Here is a 15,158-nt window from a genome sequence, read left to right as displayed (position 1 = left end):
GTGGTTTAAAAGAATTTTAAAGCTTATAAGATGTACACTTAATGTGTATTCGACTAATTTGTAATTTAGTACGCTTCGCATTATACCACGAGGGAACGCTGTAGTGGCGTCATCACATACATTCACCGGGCGAGCATGGTGGCTAAACACCGAAGAGGCCCAGTGTAAACAAACTCGTACAACGAGCTTGCAGTGCGCGATGTAGTGATCAGGCTCGACGATGAACACTATTTCTTGGATAGGTCTGTTCCTCCGTGACCAATCTTTCCGTGCACCCCGAAAGACTGCCAATAACTTCGGCGATCTTACAGATCGCTACGCGCAACTACTGTTCACGGCACAATCCTGAACAAACAATTTATCCGGCGCTGCTTCTGTGAGTGCGCTGAGTTCCTGCACTCTGCGTGACTGCGTGCGTCACGAATATTGCATAGTGTGTGCAAAAGCAAGACAGCCGATATAGCTACGATGCGACAAGGAGGTGGTGCCGACGATGGATCTCGTAACCAACACAGTGAAGGAGACATCGACAAACTGCAGATAAGTATATTTCTACTGTTTCATATTTAGCATCATAATAGTGCACGGATTAAGTCACTTTCGTAGTAACGAACTGAATGTCCAGCAGTTTAAAAAAAGGCATTGAGAACCAATGAGTGTTTGTGCTTTTACATACACGTCGGCCCGTGAAAATATGGAAAAGATAAAGGTAACCTTCACTAACTTGGTGAGATAACAGAAATTTATGAGTGACATTCAGCCCGCAGAACCTATGGAAGAGTATCTTTATCCAGGCGAAATATCAATAGCAGGTACTGATATGAAGCAGGAAACTTATACAAAAATTTCATGGGTTGAACAGCACATGGGAGGCATTCCCGAATCGGGATCGCCACGTTACCGATATCCTTGAAAAATATTTAGAATCATTACATTCTACCGGTTAAGCAATATGGGACATAAACCTGGAGGTTAACAAAGAAACTGGAGAAGTCGAGGACTGTGCAGAAAGCGAAGTAACAAAAACTGTTGGAGATAGCATTAAGGCAGGAAATCAATGGCGTAGTAAACCGTGGCAACTTGTATGCTAGTTGAAATTAAGAAAAGAAAAATGGTATCGGCGGGAAGGCCATGCACGTCTTCAATCTCTTGTTGCCAATTTATAACAGGTGATTACATCACCGTGACAGAATGGACGTCAAGGAGAGAGAACTACAGCCGAGGATGGTAGAAAATTGCGTAATGGGACAAAAAATATGTTTGTAGGCATAGGATGCAATCAGCTCGCATAAGACGGGATTGTAGGGAGCAGCATTGGATCTGCAGTGAACAAAAATAGGTTTGTGGTGCAGACAGTAGAGACTCGTGAAGGTGCGAGGACACCTCAGCTGCTGGCACACTAATCAACATGACAATTAGCTCCGAAAAAGGCAACCCCAGTTATGAAAAATAAAGCAACGTTGTCCCAACACATTGTTTTATTATGCATACTACACTAAAGGCTTCCACAGTTAAGGGCATTTAGTACCAATAGTGCAACGAGCATTTTTCTTTGTAAATAATGGTTTATGTGCGGTTGATTCACTCCAATAATACACTTTTTTTCGTAGCAAAACATTCTGCTGCTGGAGGCACTCAACCGCCTGGTGGCAGTAGGCGAGCGCTAGGCACGTGCTCTTGAGAGTGTGACAGAGATCCAGAGGGCTGCTCTGCAACAGTAGCATCGGTGCCCTCACTGCTCTCCAGTTGAGCCCCCAGAACATACCTTATAAAGGAGCTTTCAGTTTATTATTTTTTTTATTATTCAAGAGCATGAATAAAATTATTGCAGTAGACATTGTGCTGTGCATATTGGGACACCTGTAACATGCACTTGGTGTCTCTTCAAAATAGGCAAAAACGTAAGACAACCTGTGCCACTCTTGGACCGTGTAAATGAAAAAGACACTAATGCAGCATATATGTCATTGTGCTGTTTGTTCTTTCTATGTGCAAGAATACAGTGGGTGTTGATTAGCCACAAGATGAACGGTGTGTGTATTTCACAATGAAAAGACACGAAACAGCATGAGCTTAATAATGCTATCACCTATAGACTGTGCATATGACTGCGAAACTCCCCTATTTAAACGTGCCATTGCATGCATGTTCGATACCACATATTCTTTAACAATGTCATATATTTGCATGTACTAATTTTCACACAGCTTAAGCCCATGCATAGCTCACTTGTGATGTATCCATTTCATAGGTCAAATACTTGCACACTTTGTCCTTTTGTGTTGTATGAAAAGCGGCATCCTCTAGTCGGATACAACTTCAGAAGACAGGAGAGGCCCCGCCCAGATGAACAAAGCGCAGCAGCCGATTGCCTCCACGTCTAAAGAAATAGTCCCTCTCCAATGAGCAGGTATTAGTGCGTCCAGCGGCACGACATCAGTGTAGAGTGTGTGCACAATGGTGCAGGCTTGTGTTCACCTGCCATTGAAGTGCAGATTCTGTTGCCTCCTAAAGTTGTATCCGACTATAGAATCACGTAATGCCTTGCACTGGTTGCATAGTCTTTAGCAACTTGATAGCACACAATGATCAGGAACAGAAATCTATAAACGCACCCAAGCAAAGCTGGCTGGCCATGCTTCCATTATGAGGGGCTACAAAAAGGTCTCGCCAAATATTCCCATGGCATCCTTGAAAAAGCGGTGGTGTTTGGCACTTATTTAGAATCAAAAGCAGATTACAGTGAATGTTGTGTACCACGTTAAAACAAACTGAGCTTGGTTATCTGCACGGCATGTAATGGAACCTTGTGCTTCACATAGGAAACAATCTGCTCTGTCCAGTACAATTGTCGAGTTCGGTGTGGCACCTATTATGTCATTAGTGTACAAATTACACTTTTCAAAGGCCATTCATTTCACCATTATTTTTGTATGACGGTTCTTTCAATCAGTGCTTGTATTGCATGAGCAGGTGGATTTGAAAGCAAAGCTTTGTTTGCAAACCTTCAGACTTCCATAATTGTGTGGCAAGGCACAAGTATGGTGTCGAATAGCTCACACTTCCTCGGGCCTGCACCAAAGAAGCCCAATGCTCCACTTGAAGTTGGATCGCGCAACAATTAGACGTCACATAAAGAAGAGTAACACACACAGCAGAGCGTTCTGCTGTGTGTATTTCTCTTCTTTGTGTCCCGTCGAATTATTGTGCAATTTCACTTCAAGCTTCTATACCAATACAACCAGTCTTCAACCTCACGAATGCTCTAGTTATTATGTCACAATGGCACACATCTTTGAAATGTCCCAACACGAATTAGCTCTCCAACAGATCACCACAAGCGTAAAATTTTGCTTCACAGGTGTATGCAAGTGCCATATTCTGTACCACTAAACTCGCAGGATTCAAAGGGGCAAGCATTAACCAGCCTTACTGCTGCCGTTACCATCATCATCATGACACCAATAGAAAGACAGGGCTGCGTTTCAGTAAAGGGAGTGCCGGAGGGAAAGGTGTGACAGCGAGGCTTACAATAAAAATAGCAGTTACAAGACATGTTCAATGCCAAAAGATGCTGCATATCGCTCATCCTACTTTGGCATTGCGGCAAGCTTTTACATGTTTAGGCATGTCACGGTTTGCGTAATCGTTGCTCTAATGCTGTACAAAAGGTCTATTCGCTCTGCAATCTTTATTTTTATCATGGCGGGTTAAAGACCCACGTTTCATTGGCATCTGCACCACATTTCTCCCGATATGTAATTTTGCCTTGGTGGTTCATGACATCTTCACGCACACCGAGTTCTGCAGAGCATTGGATCTGCATTGTTTTACTGCTGAAGAGTTAGAGCCCCATTATGAGACGAAAATATACAATTTGTCCATACAGAATAAGTCTGCCCCCCCCCCCCCCCCGAAAGAAAGTACACTGAACCACTGGCGCATGCACCAACAGTGAACACAGCAAACACTCTGAAGTATTTTCTTCATGCAAGCCAGCACACTGATTCTCAATGCATTTTCATTTCGCGATAAATGCATAGGCACAACCGAGTTGGTGCGACATCCGCATCTCGCACTGCAACGAATTGTGCAATGCCTTGCTGTTTCATAGTGCGGCCGATAGATGACGCAAGACCAAAATTCAGCATTATGCATACTAAGTAAGTTGTACTAAGTACTAAGTAATCTCATAAAAAACCCAAAATTTATGATATTAGCATTCACAGAGTACTTCACACAATTTGCGATATCCATTTATCTATTTATACTTCATTAACCTCTTTCCCCAACAAGTGAGCCATTTGGAAGGCACCCTGACAGACAAGTAGAACAATCGGTAAAAAGTCAGCAACCAGCGAAAAAGTCAGTATCATAGGCTGCCGCATGTGTGATATCGGTAACACGAAAGTTAAGTCGGCTACACAGAAGTGACAAATTTGGAAATATATTGCGTCTAGACATTGCTCCAATGCTAATCAGAGTAACGCTGACATTGAAGGTGCCTTAATTCCTACGTACGTTCCGTCGACGCATCCGACTAAGTTCGTAATGTTTCCGCGTAGTAAGAAGCGTTCTTTTATAAATGCCCGCTCAGCCGCCGTCTTCGGGAAAGCCAGCCACCGCTTCCGCACTGCCGCATCAATAAGCGCATCAGACATATCTGACACAGAGGCTCACAGTAGTTTGATGACCTCCAATGTAACGCTCGGCGCCCACGCTTCCCTGAAAACCAGTGGGATATACAAATGGGATCTACGGCTTAATAAAGGACAAAAATGCTTCACTGGAAACAATGATCACTGCATGTACACACAAAACCTCGGAGCAAGGTATTTAAGTACACGTATAAGTCTCCAAGGAGTCTATGTATGTAAGAAAAAGTAACTGTATATAATGCGTCAAACAAGGCAAATAAACATGTTGCGCAATCGTAGATTCAGAGAATCCTAGATTCCGCCCCCATTCCATCTATTCGCCCCGATGTATCGCGGCGCGCTTGCTCCCCGCTTTTCTCCTTTGCGCACACAAGACTTACTCACCATCGTCGGCTGGCCCATTCCACCTCCTCCCCTCTTACGCTTTCACTCGCACATACAGCATGCAGCACGCGGTCACGATGTTATCATTCTTGGACTTTATACGAAACATGAGGGCGACGGTGACGGCAGAAATGCGCCTGGAGTGTCCATAAATTGACATCGCAATAGTATAATAAACGTATCCGGCAACTGAAGCGTCCCGTCGCCCATTACTTTCCGCAAAAGAAGTAACAAAATCGAACTTTCAGCATGCGACAATTCGCTGCGCCGAAACAATGTATATTTTTTTTTCTACTGTGGGGCGGGGGCACCTAAATGAAGAAAAGAAACGCACAGGAAAGTATGTTGGCCAGAATCGAACGCCTACTTTGGGCACCTAATGGGGCTACGGAAGGAATACCGAAGAAAGCATGAAACGCTTAGTCCACTCAGAACCATACGCATACGGCTCAGTATACTACACCGGCGAAACCACACTTTCCGGAGAGGTTCTGCTCAAGCGAACGCCGTGCAATCCTTCGAGTCCCCACAGTGATGGCGGCGAGGGACCATTGTTTTTTTTTTTTCGTCTGCTAGCCAGAAAGTGTGCAAAACTCTGCCATGCGAAAATCCCCTCGGCCAGAGCAAAGCGAACGCGCACCGAAGTGCGCCGCGCGGTGGTCGGGCCATCGGTCGATGTCAATGACCGTAAAACTCATTGCTTCAGCTGGTGTACAAATTTCCCTGTTTACTGCAAGCGTACCCCTGCCTTTCAACCTCTGGTGCCGTACACACTGCGATTTGCACTTCATCTGAAACATTCCGCAGGTCGGTAGCCCCTTTGGCTATCTGCTTCGCGATCCTTGTCCCCTGCCCTTGCAGTACGTCAATCACTCCGACCATTATCACCACTGGGCGCCTCTACTCCATTGTACCCCACTATGTGTTGCTTGGCTTTCACCGGAGCCCACAAATGATAGCTGAGAATTGTGCGGGGTTATATCTTTCAGGTACGCTATGATTTGTAATCTCGAACTGCATTGAGCTGTTTCAGTGGATAATGGATTGGCCGTGGGCTGCTACGGAAGGCAGTAACATTTATGCCATGCGGCGAACTTCTGCCTAATGTTTGATACGCTGAGTTTCAGTGTGTTCGCAAGGGCCTGAATTTTCATACTCGTCATCAGACTCTACTGGGTGTTATTAAGTATAAGTGAATGTCCATTCCTGGCAACAGTCTAATTTGTCATTGATGTGTTTTGAGCACTTCTGTCGTTTTTCCCCCCTAATTTGAGCTTTCTTTCGTTCATAAGGCTGCGGATGATTTTTTCCAATGCTTGGAGGCTGTAATTCTCCATGCGATAAGAAACAATAAAAAAACGACCAAACGTTTCTAATTACCAAACTTCTTACTGCTGCACACGTTCACTGTCTTCTCTCGTGCTGTTAGCCTCAGCCTTGTACAGCTTTAGTTCAGCTCTAAGTCGAACGGAGGTAGCCTCTGTGCCCACGGTTTTGCTCATTCTGTGGCCTACGGCCTAAACCAACGTATGCACACGAAGGTTGGCGATCCTCTGTATGATATGGAGTGGGACGTACATACGATGACATATAAAAAAAAAGAAATGGCACCTAAAATCACGTACAACAATTGATACGGGAATACTGTGGATTGTTTTAACAGGATGTCACCCAGCGAAGCGATGAATGACACATACACGACGCATGAGTACACATATGCACACACACAAACACACACGCACGTACACACATATATAGAACCACACTAACTAGTATCATTGGAGACGCTTCGTTATTGGTAAAAAAGCGCACAGCATAACCCTAATAAAGATGCCACTAATTTTATTTCTCTTGACGTAATACTTCTGCCAAAACCCGCAAAGTGCAGAGAAGTAATTAGTGAAGCAAAACTTAGACATCCACCCAAATGTAGCTAAGTGCTACAAAGGAAACGCATGCAGGTTCCTGGAAAGAAAAGCCAAGAAAAATTCGTCCTGGTCTGGGACTCGAACTCGGTACCACCTTTCTGGGGTAGCCGCTCTACCATCTGAACTAACCAGGCGGCTATGAGGTGGCAGGCAAGTTAATTTTAATCATTTATTTAACTATTGATTATTTATTAATGATCACCTACCGGGTTTTAGTAGAAATTTTACGTCAAACTCTTGCCTTTGCTTCTGAATTGTTGATGAATTCGACTTCGCCTGCCGTCCGCTAGTAGCCTGGTTGGCTCAGGTGGTAGAGCGGCTGGCCTGCAAAGGCAGTGGTTCCGGGTTCAAGTCCCGGACCAGAACGAATTTTTCTTTAACTGCAGAGCTTTTCTTTCAAGGAAGCCGTATGGGTTTCCTTGGCAGCACTTAGCTACGTTTGGGTGGATGTCTCAATTTTCCATCATTAAGTTTTTGTTTTGCATGCACAAAGCCAATAATAGGCAACAGGCCACGGGAAGACCAAACGACAAAGAAATGTGACCGCAGACGGCAGCCATCTTCGTCTTATGATTGGTTGAAGATGATTCTTCTAAGCCCTAGACTAGCATCAGTCCTGGGCGAAATGACTTGAGTCACGTCTTTCGGTCACTTCGTGCGATTTTTTTTTCGATAGTATCTTCGCCCTTGTTAAGAAACCCTTCATAGGCGTTTGTGAATTCAGCGCAAAAATATTCTTCCAGCCAGTCTTACGACGATCCACGCCTGCTGCGCAGTAGTCTGGTTAACATGACGGCATGAAAAAGCCGATCACAGTAGCCTGGTATTGCGAAATGAACAATGGGGAGCGCGCACGACACTAAGCGCGGTGACTAAAACGTGTCGTGTCCGCAAGGTCAGCATTTACGTCACTCGAATTATGCTGCCTTGTGCACTCTACCGGCGGCGTTCACTTAATTCACTGCGTTTTGACGAAGCTACGAGATTTGTATGTAATTAGCGGTGTATATTCATATCATATGGATTGTACTGAAGGACTGAACGAACGTCATATCAAGGCAGTGGTGCTTGCAGCGTGCGGGTGACAAATGAATAATTATTTCATTTGTTTGTAACATACAAATTTACGTACCGCCACAACGCACGTATCCAGAAATTATCAGGCTTCGACTATGCCTCAGTGATAGTGCCGGATTCACATGTTTTATTTGCCTAATTACGCGTAAGAAAAGTAGAAAAATATTTATCGAGAAAGCAGTCAGATGAGGGACACAATCTCTTCATTATATCCAGCGCATGCCTAGAAGAAGTGTTCAAGCTGTTAAACTGGGGAAGGATTAAGGGTGACGATCAAGGGGAATATCTCATCAACGTTCATCAGAAACTGGGAGCGTAACATTGAAGCTTGGGAAATAGTTAAGCACCGCTAAAAGAAGGAATTGAACAAAAGATCTTAGGCCTAACACTGTGAGAAAGGAAGGGAGCGCTCTGGATCAGAGAACAAATGGGGGCACTGGTAGGTGAAATCAAGAGGAGAAATAGGAGCTAAGAAGGCCGCGTAATTCATGGGGCAGGTCCACATGAAGTGCAGTGTGGGTGTTGAGGGAAAGGATGCGCCGTCGAGGAAAGCAGGTAATCAGGTGAAGTAATGATGGAAATTTTCAGGAAATTACAGAGAAAGTCTGGAAATTTTCAAGCATAACTTGGAATCAGCTAGCGCAGGTCGCTGGGAGAGGTCTGGGAGAGCGCAGCGCAGGTCGCTGGGAGAGATCGCTGGGAGAGGCCTTCGTCTTGCAGTGAACACAAAAGTACGCTGATGACGTTTTACAACATACGAAATTCGTCGGAGTTATAACGGATTGTTGCTCTTGAGCCGCAGTTCGCTTCGTGCTGCGAGGCCGCATTCGCGTGTTTGGAGAACGGTGTCGCGCGCCTCTTGGATACCATCAGCCCTACCTTGACATCGTGCTATATGTGCAGTGCCTGCTCTGAACAAAGTCAGTCAGTGTCGCAAGATCGACGACTTGAACTGATTTGATTCGAAACCAGCTAGAATTTTGAACCGCTATGTGATTCGGGCACCATGCTGTGCAGTAAGTAACTGGCGTGCACTTGAGCGCGTGTTCTTATGAGGCGGGTAAATTGATGGCAACGTTAGCACTGAGCATCGTGATGATGTTAGCTGATTAGGCTTTACTTTTTTGATCTGGTATTTGGACTATGACAGACAGCGTAGTCAGGGGCTCCAAGCCCTGACCTAAGCATCCTATGGTTTATTACCGCTCTCCAAAATTGATATGCACACGCCTTTGTGCATTTAGACTCTGTCTGAATGCGGTCGCCTGAACCTGGAAATCAAACTCTTGACGCGGTGCGATTCAACATCGTGTTTCTTCAGCTGAGCAGAAGCCAAGGTGAAGCGATGAACGCTGATACGATTTCAAAGTGTGATAGGCAGCGAAACATGCATGTGGGGATGTTACGTATAGCGAAGTTTTCTTTCATAAATTAGGAGTGTGTGTAGCCACGGATATTTTATATATTTCTTTTTTAGGGCTCCTTTCATAGCTCTCCGTGTCCTCGACCGTCATCCTATGAGAATGGACCGCGCGTTTTGTCCTCGGTTGGCGGTTGACGCCATCGTCGACAAGCACCTTGCATGTTACCGAGAGAAGTGACATTCAGCCTATACGCGGCATTAGAACCGCAGCTGCAACCGTATACAATGCCAACACAAATCATACCGATGAACGTACGGGTACTCGACCCTTTGCCTTGAGGCCATACGAACTATGCAGGGTGTCCCACATAATGCAAAAGGACAAAAAGTTGGGCGAGTTGATAAGGTAACATATTCTTGGATTGTAACATGAAGTGACAAACACCGAGACTAGCAGTATCTGCAATCACTTATATACATGTTGATAGTTTCAATAAAGATTTAGTTGAGAGTTAGCGCCTGTCCTGTCCGCTTCTAGTCTCTGTGTTTGTCACTTCGGGGTCCACATAACTTGAGCCCAGAATTTAAAAATGAAAGGCGCGTCGGAAGTGAATTGAACTGAACGCATACTATTCGCAATAGCCTATTGTAATTCAGACAACTTTTTGTTTTCTACATAACTCAATAATTATTTAAATTTGAATACTTAACTTTTCAATTATTGGCTGAGGACCCCAAGTATGATACGCATATTTGTAGAGCACCTTCAGAAACCACCGATCGACTTGTTTCTTTTACGATACGTCTCACGTAGTCGTTTTATGAGGGCGGCAATGAAAACCCACGAAAAATGAAAAAAAGCCATGTGACGGAGTGCTTGCGCTGTGGTATCGTGCTGCTCTCAAGCGTGAGTTCGATGAACAAGATCGGCTCCCGTCGAATGACAGTGAAAATGCATGCTGCTGGCCGAGCGCTGCCAATGAGATGAAGAAAGCCCTGCCGCTTCCTCGTCGCCAGTCACGATGCAGCCGACCTTGTTCACCGAACGCACCAATAGCACCGAGGCGACCGCAGCTACCGGAGCATGACTACAAGATAGTGATCTGCCAGTGAGGTGGGCTTAATAACCCACGAGTTATTAACGACAGGTCAACAAATACTACAGGACCAACGTCTTGGAAGAACGCTATACGCTCCCCCACACAAAGCTCTCAGTAAAATCCAGGCAAGGGACTGGCGCCGCCTGCAAACTAACACATACCCACACTTGTCTCTTCTACACGCAATCTCCCCAGACAGTTATACGTCCCGGACATGTCCCTGGTGTAGCAACCACACAGCGACACTCGCGCACATAACACACGAATGTACCGACCGTCAGGGCGACGCAATTTCGCCACGAGTCACAACACACACACTCACTACGTGGTCTTGGGAGGCGAGACTCTCCGAACTGGACCTGGGAAGCCAACTGGCGACCATCAACCAGGCCCGGCGAGCCGCGATCGCCAGTGGAGCCCTGCCAGGAGGAACCACCCAGGAATAAACCGCGCAACAGTTTCTGCAATAATAAAGTTCCTCCTCCTCCTCCTCGACATGGCGCAAAAACGCAATGCGTACGTAAAGGATGGCGTTCTGCTCGGAGCCGCACTGACACCAGAAAATGCCGGAGAAGATACACTACGAATCAATCGAAGACAAAACACCATGATCATGAGCACGCCCAAAACTGGAGAATGCGAAACGCTACAGCCGGATACGGGAAATCCAACTCGGATTGAACACTTACAGTACGGCCGCTTACATTACGGCACCGGCGCAGACCTTCAAATGAGTCATATATGGTATACCAGAATACGAAACGCCCGAGAACATTGAGAAAAGCCTAGTGAACTGCAGAAGCCTGACTATACTACACGCAAGACGCATGGGGTGCACTAATTCGATTGTGATAGTGTCGAAGGTACATACGTACCACACTACATGTACTACAACGGAGCTGAATACTGATGCCTAGTATATCGTAAGCAGTACGTAACATGTACCATCTATGACTAGACGCTGAGCAGGAGGGTCTTACCTTCGTAACGGATCCACAGGCGCCCACTAGAATGGGTAACAGCGTCAGCAATGACACCACACCAGACCTAACTTTTACAAAAGAACACACCCGATGAATAATGGATAAACACACAGGGAAACCTGGGCAGTCATCACTTCCCTGTAGCAATAACTGTACACGCAGATCCATCAAGAAAGGCAGGAAAATAACGATTGTCGAATGCGATTGCTTCCGCAAAATCCGGGAGGCGGAGGCTGATGAAGTCATAAATTACATAGAGATTTGGACTGAAATAATTCATCAAAGTGTGAAACAAGCCACCAAGGCTATTTCGGATAAAGCGGGGATAGAGGAGACGGACAGCAAACTCCTACATATGTGGGAGGCAAAAGCAGCATGCAGAAACGATGGAAACAGCAGTAACCTATTCGAAACCTGAGAAGGAAAATAACCATGCTCAATAAGGAAATAGAGGACTATGCGAACAGAATAAGCTGTCACAATTGGGAGGCCACATGCAAGGTCAAGGAGCGACAGATAGGGCTACCTAAAACCTGGAATCTCCTGCTTTATTTTTTAGAGCCATAAAACAGCAAGTCCACACAACACTGCCAGCACAAAATAATTCACAGATACGAAGGCACGCAATAAGAACTTTTACAGGAGCTACAAAGGCGATACGTAGGAAATACAACCAAAGAACAACAACATCATTATACTGGTAAGGAAAACCCGAATCTTGACAGCCCCACAACCAAGGCTGAAGTTCGAGCGGAGCTCATTAGGCTCAACATGAAATCCGCGCCAGGCCCGGATGGAATCACCAACAAGATCCTGAGAAATCACGATGATGATCTATCTCGGCCCTGACTAAGTATAATAACAACTGCTGTGAACAGAGTAATATTCCACACCACTGGAAAACCGCCGACGTTTTAATGATTCCAAAGCCGGGGAAGAAACTTCAACTTGAGAAACTCCGACCTGCCACTTTTTTTTTCTCTCTTTCAGAAACACGACAGCTCACTGTCCGTAATCCCCCCCCCCCCCCCCCCGCCCCTTCATCCAGACCCATCTCACTAAAAAACACCTTCCTCACGCTCCTCTACAGACGTTCAATAGCGCACCTTTATTTTAAGTTCTACACCCTCGCCGCTAACACACCCTCGGTCGTTGCCTCGCGCACCCGACTTGCCCCCTCTACACTTTAGAAGAACCCTACCTATATATACTGTGCCGAGGAAAGCATGTGTTGCCTTGAAAAAGACAAGTCCACTTTTCGAAACATGGCTCCCGCTTTTAACATTGCACTCGGAAAAATAACACCCAGCACTAAACTTTGCAACATTTCGCCGCAGCACTAAACTAAGCGACATAGCGCAACGACGCTTTAGGCGACAATAACTGCTCTCGCATTTACACAGCATAAGTATTTCTAAGGTGCACCCATAGAGTGAGTGAGTGAAATAACTTTATTAGGTCCAAAGATGACGCAGGGGACACCCCGTGCCACCTGGCTAGTCCAACGTACGGACCGCCAAGCCGAGCTTGAGGGCCCGATCGCGGGCATTCTGGACGGCCAGGGTTTGGTCGTTCAGTTCGGGACTGCCCAAGAGCGCAGCCCACCTATCCTCGCTGAAGGAGGAGGCGATGGCCTCACACTCCCACAACCCATGGTCCAATGTTGCCCTTAGTCCAGGCCCTTATGCAGGGCCCCCATAGATTTTATTATTTACTATTTTATGCAGTTTTCGCGCCGTCTGTTTTTGTAGCGTCTTGTTTATTTCCCACAAGAAAACAGCGTCAGAAACGTCAACTTCCCTTGTCCCTATCAATTTAATCTCTCGCAATAAGAGGTAAGGGGTAAGAATGTAAACCATCTAAACCATGAAACAAAGAGTAGCCTTATGGTTGTCATTTTGTTTGCTATGCTATCGTGCCGCTCCCTCTACCTGTTCCTGTGGTAACGAAGTCGCATGTAACGCGACCGAGCCCGTTGTGGAGAGGACGCAAAGTCCTTGCCTGTCATCGCCGTTGGGCAACAGTTAGTGAAGGCTGTTACAAAGAAGGAATAAAGAACGTGCTGAAGCACGAGTGTTGAAACGAGAGAAGACGTTGTTCGCTGACCTTAGTGTTCGTCCTCAGAATATGCCAAAAGAAATTGGCAAGCTTTTTCGCATGCAGTCAAGTAGTCGAATCGGACCTTCGGAGCATCTGCGCCTCTTTCGTGTTTAGCGCCCTAACATGCGTCGCTAGTATCATTGCATTGGCAGATCAGGATGTTTGCCGTTGGCAAGCGGCAAAACCTTTGGACGATGACCTAAGCAGGCGGCTGTCGTTCGGAAATAATTTGCAGGATAACTAATGCGAGAAGCAAGTGCGCTCCTTCATTCGAGGCTAAGCGACACCATCATCCTCAATGCGTTGGAAAGAAGACATTTCTGCAGTTTGTAGAGTCTCTGCAGTTTGCAGAGACTTCTGCAGTTGTGCTTGTATCACTTAGGATCATAATTGTTTTCAATGGGTAATTTAGATATTGAGTTAATTGTCTATGAAGCATTCCTCAACTCGTGGAGTAACTACAACTATTGTATGCTTCGTATTTGCCTTTAGAGTTCGACTTTGTAAGCGCTTTTTGTTTAGATTTCCAACTGTAGTGGGTGATAAGCCCTGTCTACCGCGTCGATTGAGAGTTTTTCTTCGTTGTGGATTATAGTAGCACTCCGCTCAGGGCCTATAACTTGCAGGATGCCCGTCGGCGGTTACAGCTACAACAATCTGTTGTGTGCCGATATAATCGACGACTGCAGATGATCGCCTTCACGCGCCATTCACCCGTTATCAACTTAATGCGGCGATTTATGCATTCACGCATACAAGTGTTCACCTGGACTTGACGGCATTACATGGCTTTTTCTCATCTGGGACTAAATAAAAGATAACGGTCCTTGTTTTATATAATCTATTCTGAGAGAGGGATAGAGAAAGAGCAAGGACAGGAAAAGCAGGGAGGTCAACCAGACGAGCACCCAGTTTGCTACCCTACACAGGGGGTGGCGGAAAGGGTGAGAGAAACAGGAAAAAGGGGTGAGAGCAAGCACTGAGTGCGTGTGGGAGGGCCACTATACTTAAGGGCACTATAAGCAGTCTCTTAAACGGTGCACTTCAAGTATTGTACCAATGAAGGAATCGCTTTTCATGCCAGTGACGTGTGTGGCCACGGTCCGAGTATTGTTGACTCGGTGAACGGTCTTGAGTCCAGTCGCTCGACTTTATTTCACCCGCTGAGGCTCAGGGAAGCGCTCACGAGACCTTTTATTCATAAGATAGGCGTACAAAAGGACTCCAACTGCCACTAATGCAACACTCCAAGGACTATTTCACACATCCTATGCTACTGCCGTGGTTATCACACAGAAGGAGGAACAATTAACGCCGTATTGTCTGGTTTGGACTACAGATCGCTTTCGCAGCAGATGACCTTATAGGGCCATGGAACATCAGTCAAAGTTCACTGAGCGCAATAACAGCGCTATAGACACCTCAAGACGCTAGACATAGATGACAAACGCCTGTGTATGGCGATGTACGTGGTGTGAGCGTGGAGAACACTAACGCATATTGCATGTGTACATAGTTCGTTGTACACTATCATTATCCTCCCCATCCTAACCTCCTTTCTTCAT

At 45.9% G+C, this 15,158-nt stretch overlaps 1 non-coding gene across 1 annotated transcript; it reads left to right on the top strand.

Moving 5' to 3' along the window:
• The first annotated feature begins 7,262 nt into the window (after positions 1 to 7,262).
• On the top strand, positions 7,263 to 7,337 carry TRNAC-GCA (transfer RNA cysteine (anticodon GCA)). The gene has a single exon. It is a non-coding gene; the product is annotated as a tRNA-Cys (tRNA).
• The last annotated feature ends 7,821 nt before the right edge of the window (positions 7,338 to 15,158 follow it).

The sequence above is a fragment of the Dermacentor andersoni genome, chromosome 6 (genome assembly GCF_023375885.2).
Source record: "Dermacentor andersoni chromosome 6, qqDerAnde1_hic_scaffold, whole genome shotgun sequence".
Taxonomy (NCBI): Eukaryota; Metazoa; Arthropoda; class Arachnida; order Ixodida; family Ixodidae; genus Dermacentor; species Dermacentor andersoni.
This window is presented reverse-complemented; position numbering and strand designations above follow the sequence as displayed.